Source organism: Hippichthys cyanospilos, chromosome 3, assembly GCF_059441005.1.
Source record: "Hippichthys cyanospilos isolate Australia breed blue-spotted pipefish chromosome 3, RoL_Hcya_1.0, whole genome shotgun sequence".
NCBI classification, from domain to species: domain Eukaryota; kingdom Metazoa; phylum Chordata; class Actinopteri; order Syngnathiformes; family Syngnathidae; genus Hippichthys; species Hippichthys cyanospilos.
In genome coordinates this window covers 21075985-21090920 of record NC_142371.1, presented here as the reverse complement: position 1 = coordinate 21090920, position 14936 = coordinate 21075985, and the positions used below count along the sequence as shown (strand labels likewise).

General features: G+C 38.2%; 1 protein-coding gene across 1 annotated transcript in view; it reads right to left on the bottom strand.

Moving 5' to 3' along the window:
* The window catches only part of fhl3a (four and a half LIM domains 3a), a 36566-nt gene extending 22075 nt beyond the window's left edge, over positions 1 to 14491 (bottom strand). The window contains exon 1 of the mRNA XM_088411298.1: positions 14323 to 14491. The gene's annotated coding sequence lies outside the window, so the exon portion shown is untranslated. The remainder of the gene's footprint in view (positions 1 to 14322) is intronic.
* Between the last annotated feature and the right edge of the window lie 445 nt (positions 14492 to 14936).

The following is a 14936-nucleotide window of genomic DNA, read 5'->3' as shown; positions in this document are numbered from 1 at the left end:
CTTGGGAACCTCTACACTATAAAAAGTACCTTGAATTGGGTGAAGTTCTTGGTCATTTTTCTTTTCTGTCACAGGAATAAAAAGTCGAATAAAATTTGCTGATTCTTGCAGAGCCCTGTTAAAATATCACATACCCCGAAGTGCCTTCAAGTACCCCCAGAGGCACATGTACCCCCATTTGAGAACCACTGCTTGAGCATACTTGCTAAGTCTAAATGTGAAACCCACAGGATTCTGTCATGGCAAATTTTTAAACCTACACCCTATGATTATTTTAAAGATTGAATAATTTGTCGATTATGTCCCATCATTTTTTCAAAAACATAAGATTATTTCCAATGAAATGCACAAACATAGTACCATATTTTCCGCACTATAAGGCGCACCTAAAAGCCTTAATTTTTTTTTTAAAGCTGATGGTGCGCCTTATAATCAGGTGCGCCTTATATACTGATCAATATTGAGATTGGGATTGGTAGATGGGGAATAAATTGATCAATTTTACCTGTTTCATTTGTGTGTTTACAGTTGAACAAGCTTGCTCATATTGAGATTGAGTTATTATGCTATTGAGAGATTAGAGTTATTATTGTTATTACTTTGAGTATTACTATATTGTGATTGAAAAAGTTTGAAAATATGTCATTAATTGAAGGTGCACCTTATAATCCGGTGAGCCTTATATGGAAAACGTTTGAAAATATGTCATTAATTGAGGGTGCGCCTCGTAATCCAGTGCGCCTTATAGTGCGGAAAATATATATATATATATATAAAATATATAAAATATAAAATTATATATATATATATATATATATATATATATATAGCAGTTGATCCTTTTCCAATTTCATTTAGAATCACACTGGAGAATATCTGATCCCATGTTTTATCCATGACGCCGAGGCAAGGAAGGCCACAGGAGAGAATCAAATAGGTTTAAGCAGAAACCATAAATGTGGGCTTAGTTGACTCATTCCCAAGATTTAGTGGTGACAGGGTGGAATATGTAAACATGAAAATGACCTCAAAGCGATGACTGCTATCAGAAAGCAAAACTCCCTTTAGTGTACAATAGATCACAGCGCATTTATCAGCGGTTTTGTTTGGGTCCCCGGAGGCGCGAGTACAGAGATCCCGACTTTGTCGACTTTGCCAAAGCGGAATTGCAATCCATCAGCTCCTTATCTTTCCGGTGTCACACGCTTTTTCTTTATCATGCAAGCATGCAAAACACAATTCGTCTTCTGCACCTAATTCATTACCGGTGATAAAATGCAAAAATCTCAGCTGCTGCCGTTACTAAAAGTGGGAAGAAAAACAGGTGCTTTGGTGATTAAAGCTGATAATGAAAACAGCTGAATGCAGGTCTCCTGTCTCAGGATATATTTACTGCCACATATATATATTTTTTTTTTATAAAATGAAGGAATGGGCTACATCGTTCACTGATGAGATAAATGGGTTAAACAGTATACAAATGTATGATGAATGACAGTCATTGTTTTCATTCCTATATTTATAGTGTTTGAATTAGCAAAATTTGGATTTATGAATAAAATAATTGAATACGTCAAGTTAACGTTAACAATTTTGATTAATCTTGTTTTTTCTTAAATGGTCCAAAACCTCAAAATTTGTGTTTAATAAGATATCAAATATACCTTGAGGGCCTTGTTATCCTCCATGAGAGCAGACTAATCATTTTTGTGAGGAATCAAAATAAAATATTTCCTTTTACTTAAAAAAAACACTAACCGTTTTTGCCTATTTTCCAAAATGGTACTGACAAAAACATTAACTGAATCAAATTTAATGCATGTTTTCTGCACCAATTTTTGAATGAAGGGATGGAAGTTGCTGTTTTTGTTGGATTCATTGATTAACTAACAATAATCGTTATTATGTTATAATCATTATAATGTGTTATTTTTAGCACTCGGCATCTAGTGTAACCTGCTGAGCCTTGAACTCCTTCAACCTCCTCCCACCTGCGGTTCCTTCTGAAGTTTTCTCATTTTCCCCAGATGGGTTTTTTGAGGTTACCCTTCTTCTTCTGGGCGCTTTGTTCAGGGGATGCTGTTATGTATTTGTGACGTTCTGTATGATTTGGGATTTTGGGCGATACAAATAAACTTAACTTGACCCGTTTGTTGCAACCCTAATAAATTTACAAACCCCACATAGCTTTGCTTTATATGTCTATTCACCTTAATGCCATAACGTAAACAATGCAACATAAACAGGCTAACAATTAGCATCTGTGACATGGTGCTATAAACTGATAGCCGACAGAAGTTTGAACACAAACGGTGGAGCAACACCTACTAATACAAAAATACGCACATGCATATATTCTAGCTATTCTACAAAAAACAACTGATATCACAACAACTGTTGGAACTCCAGAGTCACTGGTGGCTAAGACACACACGCCAGAAGGAGCAGCACAATTTCAATTGACTTGAAGTAAAATGTACCGAAAGTGTGTGGAGAGTAGAATCTAAGTACGTACTTGATAGATCAAAGCAACAAATATTACACAGGGCTTGAAAAAAAAAAAAAAAAAAAACCCACAGAATTCTCTTTATGGGGCCCGTAGGCCACACTTTGACTAACCCAGATTTACTGCAGCTCTAGCTCGACCCTCACGCCTCTTTCCTGTAAAAAAAGCTCTTTGGGTTCCAAGGGACGCACAAGAAAGTTCAAAGCAAACACAGAGGCGTTGGTTAATGCAGCCATTGCTCATCATCATGCATGACTTGTCGATTCGCCCCACTTAGCCTCCATTCTTTCTCTGGCGGTAATTAAAGCCTAAACTCTTTCCACTCACCATGCAAAAGCGATGAGGCGCGGGTGGTGTTGGTTGGGGGGGGGGGGCTTGAATACTTCCACAGTGATGTCATGCCGCTTGTGTCATAGACCCTTCTCTCATTTTGCTTTGCTCACCGTCTGGCCTCTATTTTACTCATTGATCTCACTTCCACGGCCGGCGTTGGAAGTGGTTCTTTTTTTCTTTTCTGAAGCTGGGGTGTTTTGGCCCATTAAAGCGTGAGGAAGGGGGGGCAGAATTGCTAACGTATGAAGCAAAGACGTCGAGGTGAAAACAATTCGGTGATGTTTGCCAGATCCTTGGGAGGAATGCAGATCAATGTTTTTTGTGTGTGCGCCATTGTTGAAGCAAAAGCCACAAACCAAACATTTAATAAGACTCTCACAATACGATAACAACGGGGACGTGGCTAAAAGATTTGCCACTTGTTTCCAGTTCGATTTCGACTCCTTCCACTGCGCAGCGTTGGTCGAAAAACGTCTCTGTTGGTGTTCTGGCCCGCTGCCCGGAAGGTATTCACTCTATCAAGTTGCTGGTCGGAATGCGAGTGTGTTGCCGCCACTTCATTTGCACATTAAGCTTTAAACAAATTACCGAATCTCTTCAAGTCCGTGTAAATTGGAAATACATTTCTAAAAATGACACACCACAAAGACTGTTGTTAGCAACCTTGCCAAAATCTGAATTGATTTTAAAAAATTGGCAAGTACATCCGTATATAAGGCTTCAAAATGGGATTGTAAAAATCAGGTTTTTGCTCTTTAAAGGCTATGGGCATGTCAGTGCAAAACAACGCAAAAAATACTACTTGGTCGAGCATCATTCTGATGTCGACATCTACACAGGCCTGAGTGAACTTTCTGGCAATTTCCCAGTGGGCCGTGCTGTAATCCAGACTGATTGGACTGCTACTCCAGCCAGCCCATTTGATTTTTGTTGCATTGAATTCCCTAGTCGGAGGAAATTCTAAGCTCCATTAAATTAAAACACGGTATTAATATTGAGTAATTCTGAGTCTGCATTAAAACCTTGTGAACGAAACTGGACCGGTCAAAGCCCTGAAACTCCACGACTGAAAATGAGTGGCACTCCGGCTCTGCGTTCAGACCTTTCAACCAGAAAACTCCACAGAAAACTGACAATACATTGGGAGGAAACAAACGCTGTTTTATTCATTATATTGTTTAAAATGAATTCACTTATCTTCAGCCATGTACCCGTAGATGTAGAAAAGCTGTCTAATCAGAGAAATTCAAAGAGGACTACAACGAATTTGGAATTTTTTGAAAAGACCAAAGTCACTTATATTTGGCAATGGGGTTCCTTGGAAAAGGGGTCCCTGCCTCCAAAAACAACCCTGTACTAGAGAACAGTGTTTTTATTTTCTGATTGACATTCTTCTTTTCGTCTGACTTTTTTTTTTAAACGAACATCTTACAAAGAAATTCAAGCTAACGACCCATCCCATCTTGCACTTGTACATTTTTACAGAGTACTGAAAGCAAGAAAACCCCCTTTTCGGCGTGACGCCACTTAGGTGATTCTCTTTTACTCCTTTCGTAAAGGCAGCTCATCAGGCGTTACACTGTTAGCGCATCTGTGCCTTTGTGGCTTTGACAAACAGAATTTAGCAACCAGCGGTTTGCCGCCCACCGGCGGGCCTGCGAAATCCAATCTACAAGCGATTACTTTCAGAGAAATGTGGTGACAGCTGCTAAGCGGGCAAGCCTCCTCCCGCGCCGTTTACTCAGCGAGCGCCGCCTTCTCCAGTATTCAAACATTTCATTTAGTCTGCAGAAATCCCAGCAACTTTTCCCGACTCACAAGAAAGAAGCGAGGCCATACTTTGTCAAGCGCGACCCAAGGCTCGGGCGGATCGTCGCGGAGAAATATGGCATTGTTTGACATGCGGTGTTCACAACCTGCAAATCATGTTGGGCTCAGGATGTTTGCACTCATCCCATAGGGCCTGATTTACAAAAGATTTTCAAGTGAATAAACGGGCGCAAACTCGTTGCGGAAGTTGGTCTAAAAACTGAGGATTGTGATGCCAGAGGTGCTGAATTCAATTAATTTTGTGCGTTCTAGGTGGATGGAATGCAAATTAGCACACACAGTGTGTATTGATCGAATCTGAAGCAAAGTGTGATGGCTGATTTTGCATCAGTTAAACAAAAAGAGGCGATACAGAAAACAGATATTGCTTGAGTAAACAGTTTTGAAATTACTCGGTCATTTATTAAAAACGTCAGTTTGAATGCTTCGGTTGATATCAGGGCTGACTTGAAGCCAGTCACAAGAAGGAGTCATGTTATCTATCTTATACAAGGTTTCTTTGTTGTCAAAACACCTGTGAAAGTAAAAGTAAAGTAAAAGTAAAGTAAAGTAAAGTAAAAATAATAATATGCCACTTCTATGAACCTGTCAATCATAGACAATTTAAAAACACGGTTTTAATGACACATTCCAATTGTTTCCGAACCAACAGGAGCTTGATGCAACGTAGGCATAGCAACTCCAGCCACCGCTAGGGCTACCGGAAGTAATGTTATAATAACTTGAAATCAGACTAAACCACGGAGAAACCTACACAATTTCCCCTGCGCTATATAGGACAATCAAGCAAGTAACATTTTTTATTTTGAGGGCACACAGGAGCTGACAGAAGACTAAAACCTTCACCAACAGGGGGTGCTAATGCACTGTGAAACAATAGCGTCATCTCTATTCACAGGGCTCCTTTGACACAAAAGACAGAAAAACCAAAGCGGACCAATTCAGAAATGTATTTTGTGACTAAACTGTTAATCTGCTCACTTGGTAATGACAGTTATGCTTTGGAAAGAGGTTCTAGAGGTCTCAAGAAAAACTTTTCAATCTTCTCTCCGTGATCTTCAAGCAGACCTCTAATGTTTTTGTATGACTTCGTTAAGTGTCTCATGAAACAGATCCGAACGTTCTCGCAGAGTCGTCTTTATCTGTACTTCTTCAGTAAATCGTACAAGAACATTTGCCACCTTTGGTAGCAGATAAAAGTGCCAGAGGATCGAGAGCTCTATTCAAGACATTCTTAGATTCAAGTGTACAAAGTTGAGAAAACCTCTCCAGTGTGAAGAGGTGGTACGCGTTGAATAAACTCCACAGCGCAGGACTTGCATTAATCGTCTTTTTTTTTTTGTTTCCCCTGACAGGCTGATGACAAATAAGCTTGTGGGCAACAACGATGTGCCCGGGCCGCTCCTTGGCTTAAGTCATCCAATTCATTCTCCCTTATTAGCGCCAATGAGAAGCCACGAAAATCCCTGTTTAGCTCTCCCCTGTCGTAAATCTACAAAGCATCCCCTCGTCGAGGAGCCGAAGTCCTTTTATAGCCATGCCAAGGACACTTTCTGCCATTTATGGAGGATAAGTCCAGCATCACACCAAGGTGGGCGGATAAAAAGAAACGCGAGAACCACAGCGCCCGGCGCGCGGTAATTTCTTCAAAGGTGTGCACGTGTCTGATGAACAATCACACAAGCAACTTAAATGCACAGCTAGCATGCCCGGTAGAGCTTGTCAAAGCATGTCCCTTGCCGTGTGCCTTCGCACCCGACAAAAAAGTAAAAGCGCCAACGCCAAAAGCTTGTAAATACTTGACAAAGAAAAGCGGAGGTGGAGGGATGCCGCAAGAACACTGCCGCTTAAGAAGCCACATTCTAGATCTAGTTTCATCATGCCGAGCTGCGATTGTGCCATCAGCAAGAGGAATGCTAGTAAATTTACGCATGGACAGGACTTAGGGCGTTGACACACATATACATACATATATATATACATATATATATATTATATATATATATATATATATATATATATATATATATATATATATATATATATAGGGCTTAAATTTTGAAAGAGGAATTACATGAAAGACATCTGAGAAAATGTAAATTCCTGTCTGAGAAAAATATAAACTGGCAGCGCAATATATGGCTTTGAGACATATAACATCTAATAAATGAAAAAATAAGAAATACTATTGTGAAAAGACATGTTTTTTTTGTTTTGAACATTTTTCTTTTTCATACATTTCTTATTTCATTGTGTTTATTTCTTTATTTAAGCTTTATTTTTTTTTTGGGTGAATTTTAAAATATTATGTATGAACATTTATAACATTTAATGATCTAGTATTTAGCATTTTTTTCATTTATTTTATTTTATATTTGAAAAGAAAGTAGAAACATGTAAAAATACTTGAAAGGGTGAAACATATGCAGTACAGTTCTTATTTAGATTTTCCAATAACTTCAATTTTGTTTTAATATTAAAATATTTCTGCAAAAATGTATATATTTAAAGTGGTTATTTTGCTATTTTTTTTAGTATTAGGTCTAATTTATGTTTGATATTTATTTTAAAATGTTTAATCTGTTACGTTACCGATTTTCATCTAATCATTCCCTTCCCAACATTATGAATTAATTCATTTATTTATTGTTTTTTTTTCTATAACTTCCAGTGTTTTAGGATCGAATATTTTTTAATATTTGATGTACACCTGCTCTGCTGCTCATTTGCCTGTAAAACTGTACATAACATTTTGACATTTGCCACTCCCAATAGCACATTTTTTCACAGTATCATCTTACTGATAATCATGATAATTCCCCTCCAATTAAAGCAAAATGGGATTTTTATAGTGTTTCATCTCTACTACGGTGGTGCTTATATAAACCATAACATCATATAATAGTAGAGAAGATCTGGCGCTCAAATCCTTGAAATACTAAACTCCATAAAATCGTAATCTCCTCGATACAGTATTACCCATTTGGGGGGAGCTTTCTTTGACGAGTTATAATGATGTGGTGTAACAATGTCACGCGTAATTTGTCTCCCGGCAGGGACGGGGGGCAAAATTGCATGGCTTGACCTCATTTATGCGAGGAATTCTCCGTACCCAGCAGTATTTTTCCTCCATTAGCCATAGGGTGTGCTATGATTAGGCCATTAGCTCCGTGGTGACTAGTATGCGTCAAATTACAGGTTGCATATGAAAACACTGCCGTTTATTTGTAGATTCAGACGTGCCTGAAGCCAAGTTATTTGTAACAACTATCGCAGCATGTTTTCCTATGATGACATCATTCATACTGTAGTCGCGGGCGTACTGTGCAGACCTTAAGACATGAACTTTTTTAGCCCCTGTCACACACAGCTAAAGTGAAAATTTTTTACTTTTTTACACATAAATCAGCAATGGCAAGATATGCATTGTTACAGATACCTCCAGAGATTGTGAAATTGCCTGATTGGTACCTTTCACGCAGAAGAATTTCACTTCTAAAAGTTGGCATTGACAGACAGTGTAAAAGGGTCTTCTGTTGCATGCCTGATATGAACTAAGAAATCATGAAATTGCTGGCTTGCCTTCTGGCCAAATTTTGTATATCAGGAACTTCATGACATAAACAGTGTCAGGAGTAATGCATAACAAAAATAATGTAGTACTGTAATGCATTACTTTTTGCTGTAATGATGTAGTAATAATGCATTACACACCGAGAAAATAGTAATATCTTACTCGATACAAATGAGAGTAAGGCAATGAATTGCAATGCATTTTTAACCGGTTTTATTTCCCCAAAGTATGCCAAAAAAGCTGTGAGATTGGAGAAGTCCAGGGCAAAATGTTTACTCTCTATAATTAGTACCTAGTACAACAGAGATGAAAGCGGCAGCAGCAGACAGGTTGAAGATGTTGAATACAAGATGGACGTACACCCATTGCTTTCGGTTCGTCAGAGATCCAGACAGGAAGAAAATAATCGGTGCACTTTGTGCGCGACACCTAAAGAGCCGTCCACTTTGCGAAATAGCACCAGTAATTTGACAAACCTGTTTGAGCGATGTCATTGTAATGTGAAGTTAGCAAAAAGAAAATATACAGAAAATTGGTTAGGAGATATGCTGCCGTTTTCCACCGTGGATTCACCAGCATTTAGAAACCTTGTCAGCAAGATCTGTCACGACTTACAATAATGACAAGGTAAGCTAGCACTAATTTTCACTGTACAGTTGCCATTACTTATAGTTGATAAATAGTTCCGCTTCGCTTTTATCATCTGGGGCTTCCAGTACTGCTCTGATATACGTCAGAATACGTCAATTCCAATGCGCCAGTTTTGTGTCGGTACTTTTCATTCTGGCTTTGATTGGAAGTATGAAAGAGGTTTCCATTACACTTGTGTTACTACCTCCACATCTGGGAAATGTACATTTCACACTCAAGGACATTTCAGTAAATTTAACACTGAGATGATAACATAAGAAAAGCTGGCTTTGACAGGCACTGTAAAAGCAGCTTCTGTTACAGCTCTGATATTCTCTCAGAACAAATGCCAGCACACCTTAATGCTCCAATGTTCAGTCAGTACCTTTCACACAGACCAGTGGCATGGGAAAAGCTGACTTTGACAGGCAGTTTTTTACACTTCTGAAACCATATTTTAAGCCAAGTCAGCCATTTTCTTGACCTTATTCCTCTTGGTACCTTACACGCAGTTAAACCAGTAAAGATGGGCTACGCGTTACACTTGGTTATGTTACTGCGTTTATATTACGCCTCGTCTCAGTCCCACTTCTGTTTTGGATCAATTTATGATGAGTTCGTAAAAAGATAAGTGACAGGTAGACGATTGCCCCATTCTTCAAGTTCACATGCGGGAAACCAGTCGCAGCTGACTCATTGACAAGACGGCGAATCGACTGAGCATTCCCGCATCCAAACAACATCTGGGACGGGAGATGGGGAAATACTGATTGGACACGGGCCATTAGTTTCATGTCTTAAACGTGCAGCGATTTACCGAGTGTTTTCATGATAAGTGAACAAAATTAATAATTACAGCCTTTTTCATGTGCAGTTTGCGCACAACTCACACAATAGAACAAAAAAGAACAAGTGGACCCACCTGTACCTTTCACACAGACATTGGAAAAAGCTTTTTTTTTTAAAGGGCATTTTTTATGTCTCCGATGCTCGAAACAAGGAAGTCAGTTAAACTTTTCAATCAGAAATTACGAATAAAGATTTGTGGAAAGTATCTGAAGAATGGGAAAAAATACCTCGTGAATACATTAAAAGACTCTTTGGCTCAATGCAAAGATGAATAAAGAATTAAGGATTTAAAATAATACAATTAATGCAATTAAATATTAATCTTACATATTTTTAATCCTTAAAATATATTGTTTTTTTGATTTGAAAACAGTTTCTGGATTCGTTGTATAAAATTGTGCTTTTTTTGCGCCTTGTCCACGTATAAGTTCAAAATTGGAGGATACATAGCATATAAACATTTCACACAGTGTTATGAAAATTATAATAGTAAAAAATACATTTATAACTGAAAACCAGAAGTACAAATGAAAGAATTTACATGGCAATGAATTCTTTAATTTTTTTTGTCCTGCAAAAATGAAAACTCACGGTTTATACACTGTATAAGGCGCACCAGATTATAAGGCGCACCATCAGCTTTTGATAAAATTCAAGGCTTTTGAGTGTGCTTTATAGTCCGGAAGATACAGTAGTATCTAATCACTTTGTAATGACAGTTATGCTGAGGAAAAAGATTGTGTGTAAAAATTTGAATCTTTGTTCCCTGACCCTCTTTTCGACGCGACTGCTTCTAAAGTCACACAAAACGAAAACAGGAAAAAAAAAATCAAAGAAAATCTGTCTTTGATGTCAGCGAAGCCAGGTCACCTTAGTCATCCACATTCCAAGTCGGTACCTTCCACATTGCAGCAATGGGTCTGTTTCTTCTCAAGTAAATATAAAATCCACCCATATTAAACAAGTGTCTGTAATTATGATATATCCTAGAGTTCCCATAATTTGTCATTTCCAGCAAAAACAGCCTTCTTTTAAAATGAGCAGATAAATGCTAGGTATAGGCCTGTAATTACATCCCATGAGGAACCTAATTACAACACTAGCACAGTCAATGACTTTGTAGACCGTATAACGCTTATCCTCCTTGTAACGCTGACAAGAGTGCAGAGAGGATGAGCGGATTGTCAAGCGGGGGTCGGGAGTTAACTCGTACGGATGGATCATGTTACGTTTACCAACAAGAGCTTCCACGTAGGAAGTCTCGCGCCTTGGCGGTAGAAGCCCACAGCACCTGGTCATGCTCAGCCACACAGGAAGCCTGAGGTCACTTCCCCCACTTGCAGGGAATGCAGACACACTCCTGCCGTCGGCCACGCGCCCCCGCACACAAATGAAGAAAGGGTGAAGAATTCTAACTAGAATCCGCGATTTTTCACGTAAGGTCGTCTTTAGTACGAATAAATCCTTTGAGTAAAATAAGTATCTGACAAGTTATGATTATATCATGCAAATGACTGGGTGTGGCTTGCGGGTTTGGTTTACTGATTAGAGTGAGGGGCTAGGAGAGGATTGAATTTGAGGGTTAGGGAAAAGCGAATGCTTCGAGGTTAGTTTTAAGGTTGGTGATAAATTCTGGTTCGGTTTGGGTTAGGCGTTTGGATACAATTTTAGGGAATGAGTTCAAGACTATGTTAGGGTTACATGAGTCTTAGAGGTGAGTGATAGTGATACAGTTAGGGGTAGAGGGGCAATGATTAACTGGCAACAAGTTGAGTATCAAAGTAATCAATAATTATTCAATCGGAAAGTGTTTAAGCACACAAATAGCATCAGCCATTCCAGCACTAGATGATGCAGCAAGACAAGAAATTAAGTTGAGTGTCAAGATGGTCTTTGCATATGCATTGCCTCTGCAACATTGTCAAAGTTAGCGGTAGAGGTGCAACGAGTAATTGAACAGCAGCACCCGTTTGGCCACTATGTGGTGCATCAAGACAAGAAATGGAGCCATGTGTCAAGACGGTCTTTGCATACGCATAGGCTCTGCAGCATTGTCAAACCTCTGCTGTGGTATGCCAGTTCCGCTCGGCGAAAGAGCGGTTAGCACGTCCATTTCACAGTTAAGGAACCTGAGTTCAAAACCAGCTGGCAACGACCTTCCTGTGTGGAGTTTTCATGTTCTCCCCGAGCCTACGTGGGTTCCGTACAGGCACTCCGGTATTGCCGGTATCCTGCATTAAAGGGTTTTGATTGGGTTGAGATTAGGTCTTGGTGGATATGGGTTTGCTCTTAGGGATAGCGTGAAGTGTAAGCGTAAGGGTTCTTCTCACTGAACACGTCCTTCACCAGCAGTAAGTTTGAACTTATGTACACATGCAAACACAGCCGCTCGACTACACTGCTGTAGATCTGCAAATGTTGATGCCGCTGAAACAGATGTTTTATGTAACATCTACTTCATGGTAGTCATTCATGTCATCTCCCTTGTTGAATATTCAGCTGTGGGAATTCCAACGTTGACTCCACGCCATCCAGCATGGCCGACACAAACGAGTTTTTTTCACCTTATGGAGTCAATACAGAGCAATCCCTCACGCTTTCTAAGCACCTGCAACCACTTGACTGCCTCTTCTCTTTTGAGCCTGCTTTCAAACCATGCCAAGCCATGACCCGGCCGCCTGCCAGTTATTCGGCATCTGGCCGGCTTCCAGCTAGCGCGCAGGGCTGACCCTTGGAAAGCTTGCAAAGAATATGAGCACCAGCGGAAGAGGAGGCAGGCAAACAAACACATTACAGAGCTTCCAAGTTGCTAAAACGGGGACAGAATGACAGCCTTTTGGCAGCTGGGAGGTGATTTCGCCTGGCCGGCAGTCCCGTGTGGTTGAAAAACAGACTCAAAGCTCTTAAAACGAGTGCTTTCTTTTCTTCCAAAAAGAACGCAGCACACTAACTCTTATACGTTGTCATAAGCAGCGAATGCTGGTACTGACTCGATTTCTGAAGTTGGGATATCACCGCTCATCCAATCACGTTCGGACGCCGTTATGCTTGCATAAAACGAGCAGCGGCCTTCCGTCTGTTGCAAGTTGAGAAAGTACAGTTTTCTTTTGAGAACAGGTGTTACAAGGACAAGTTCGGATTCTGTGTGGCCATGAAGGTATCCTAACGTGCTACCTACAGTGCAATAACATTTGAAAAAAATGTCAATGGTGGATATTATCACACCACGGCTTGCGAAATTTTTAGGAGACACAGACTGCTTTTACGCAAACCATAGAAACACACAAAAACAAATTCATAATAAAAAATATTTCTGCACTCAGTCCAGTAGGACGGGTTTTGTATTTAACATACAAAACTATTAAGACAAAACAGAGGACAATCAAGAATGACAGAGGAAAAAAAAACAGTAAGGCGGAGAAGATGCCGAGTCCTCTTCAGAGGAAGTGTTTTCTTTTTGTCCCCTGATGAGCGAGTGCAAATTTGACTAAGCTCTGACATACTATAAAGCATCATCAAGCCTTGACATGCCTGTGTCTGCTTTCTTTGAGGCAAATGTGACCAGAAGGCAAAAATATGATTGAATTCTTCTCTCATGACAGTTTAGATGTTTTTTTGTTTTTTTTTCAAAACATTGATCAGAAAGTTAGTCAGGTAGTTAGTTGAAATTTGATTTTATAAAATACATATAAAAAACAGGATTATAATTTTCAATGTACCACATGAATACAATGATTAGAAAAATGACAATTATTTCAATACTCCGCATAATTACACAATCCTAGACATAATCTTAAAATTTTTATTATAAACATTTTTTTAAATATATATTTAAAACAAACAGAACATATATATATATATATATATATATATATATATATATATATATATATATATATATATATATATATATATATATATATATATATATATATATATATATATATATATATATATATATATATATATATATATATATATATATAGTGTAGGTGTAATTTCTAGTAAATTTTTGCTTTATTGCCCCAATAAACCATGTTTTTTTTCCCCAAATGTCTTACTCCTGAGCAAAAAAAGAATAAAAGAAATGACTTTTTTTTAGTTAGATAATGTAATTTTATATCATTTTAGACGAGTGTACTGCATGTTTGTTCTTTCTTTTGCAGTGCGACAATCTCACAAAACTCATAAACATTACAAATATCATATAAGCAGAATATATTAAAAACCTTATAAATAATATGAAATTACATTTAGCCAAATCAACTCCCCACATTTAGTTAGTTTAGTTATTAGTTAATTTTCACAGATTTGTTGTTTTTTTTTAGACAAAAAGTGAATAATTTAAAACATATGTTGACATCTTTTAATGTGAGAAAAAAACCCTCAATGATCGATAACTGCAATTATAGCAAATCAAATAAAACCAACGTAAACGACAAGTATTCACAATGTTGTTCCTTCTCACGAGAAAGCTGCGTTTGAATGAAGTTTACGTGCATACATGAAAAAAAAACTGTAGTACAGACAAGTGAAGCTCTACAAGGCAGGACAAGTCAAAATATTAAAGACACATGCAGTAAAAATTACTTTTTCCTACCAGGTATGAAGCGGGAGCTGACAGCGAGCCACCCGGGTGTCACGTCGCCGCCAGTGGAGCTCTGCGTGGCGGGCTTTAGTCTGGAGGTCACTCCGGTGCAGTGTCGCTCTGCTGTCGTTGAAGAAGCAAGAAAAAAAACACACAGTAAAGTGAGTGAGCGCTTGACTAAAGTTGCCGGCTAGTTTTTTTTTTCTTTTTACTACTCCGGAAGTGAGTCACAAAGTTCCGCCCCTTTTGCCCTGCCACTCAGCACCATATAAGGACACTTTCCCCGCCTTTTCCTTTACTTCCTTCTGTGTAAAGCAACAGTCCCTCGTCCTTTATAGACTGTACTTTTCATGTTTGTTTGTTTGGTTTTTTTTTTACGAAATAATGTGTAATTGGATTATTATTAAGATTATTATTTATTGTGTTAGTACAGTATTTTAAATGTATCTTAGAATTAAATATTTTACATATTTTTTTATTCATGTTTAGAAATGAAAGAAAAAATAAAAACGTAATATAAACGTAATATATATATATATATATATATATATATATATATATATATATATATATATAATTTGAAACATTATTATATACATAATAATTATATGCTATACAGTAATGCA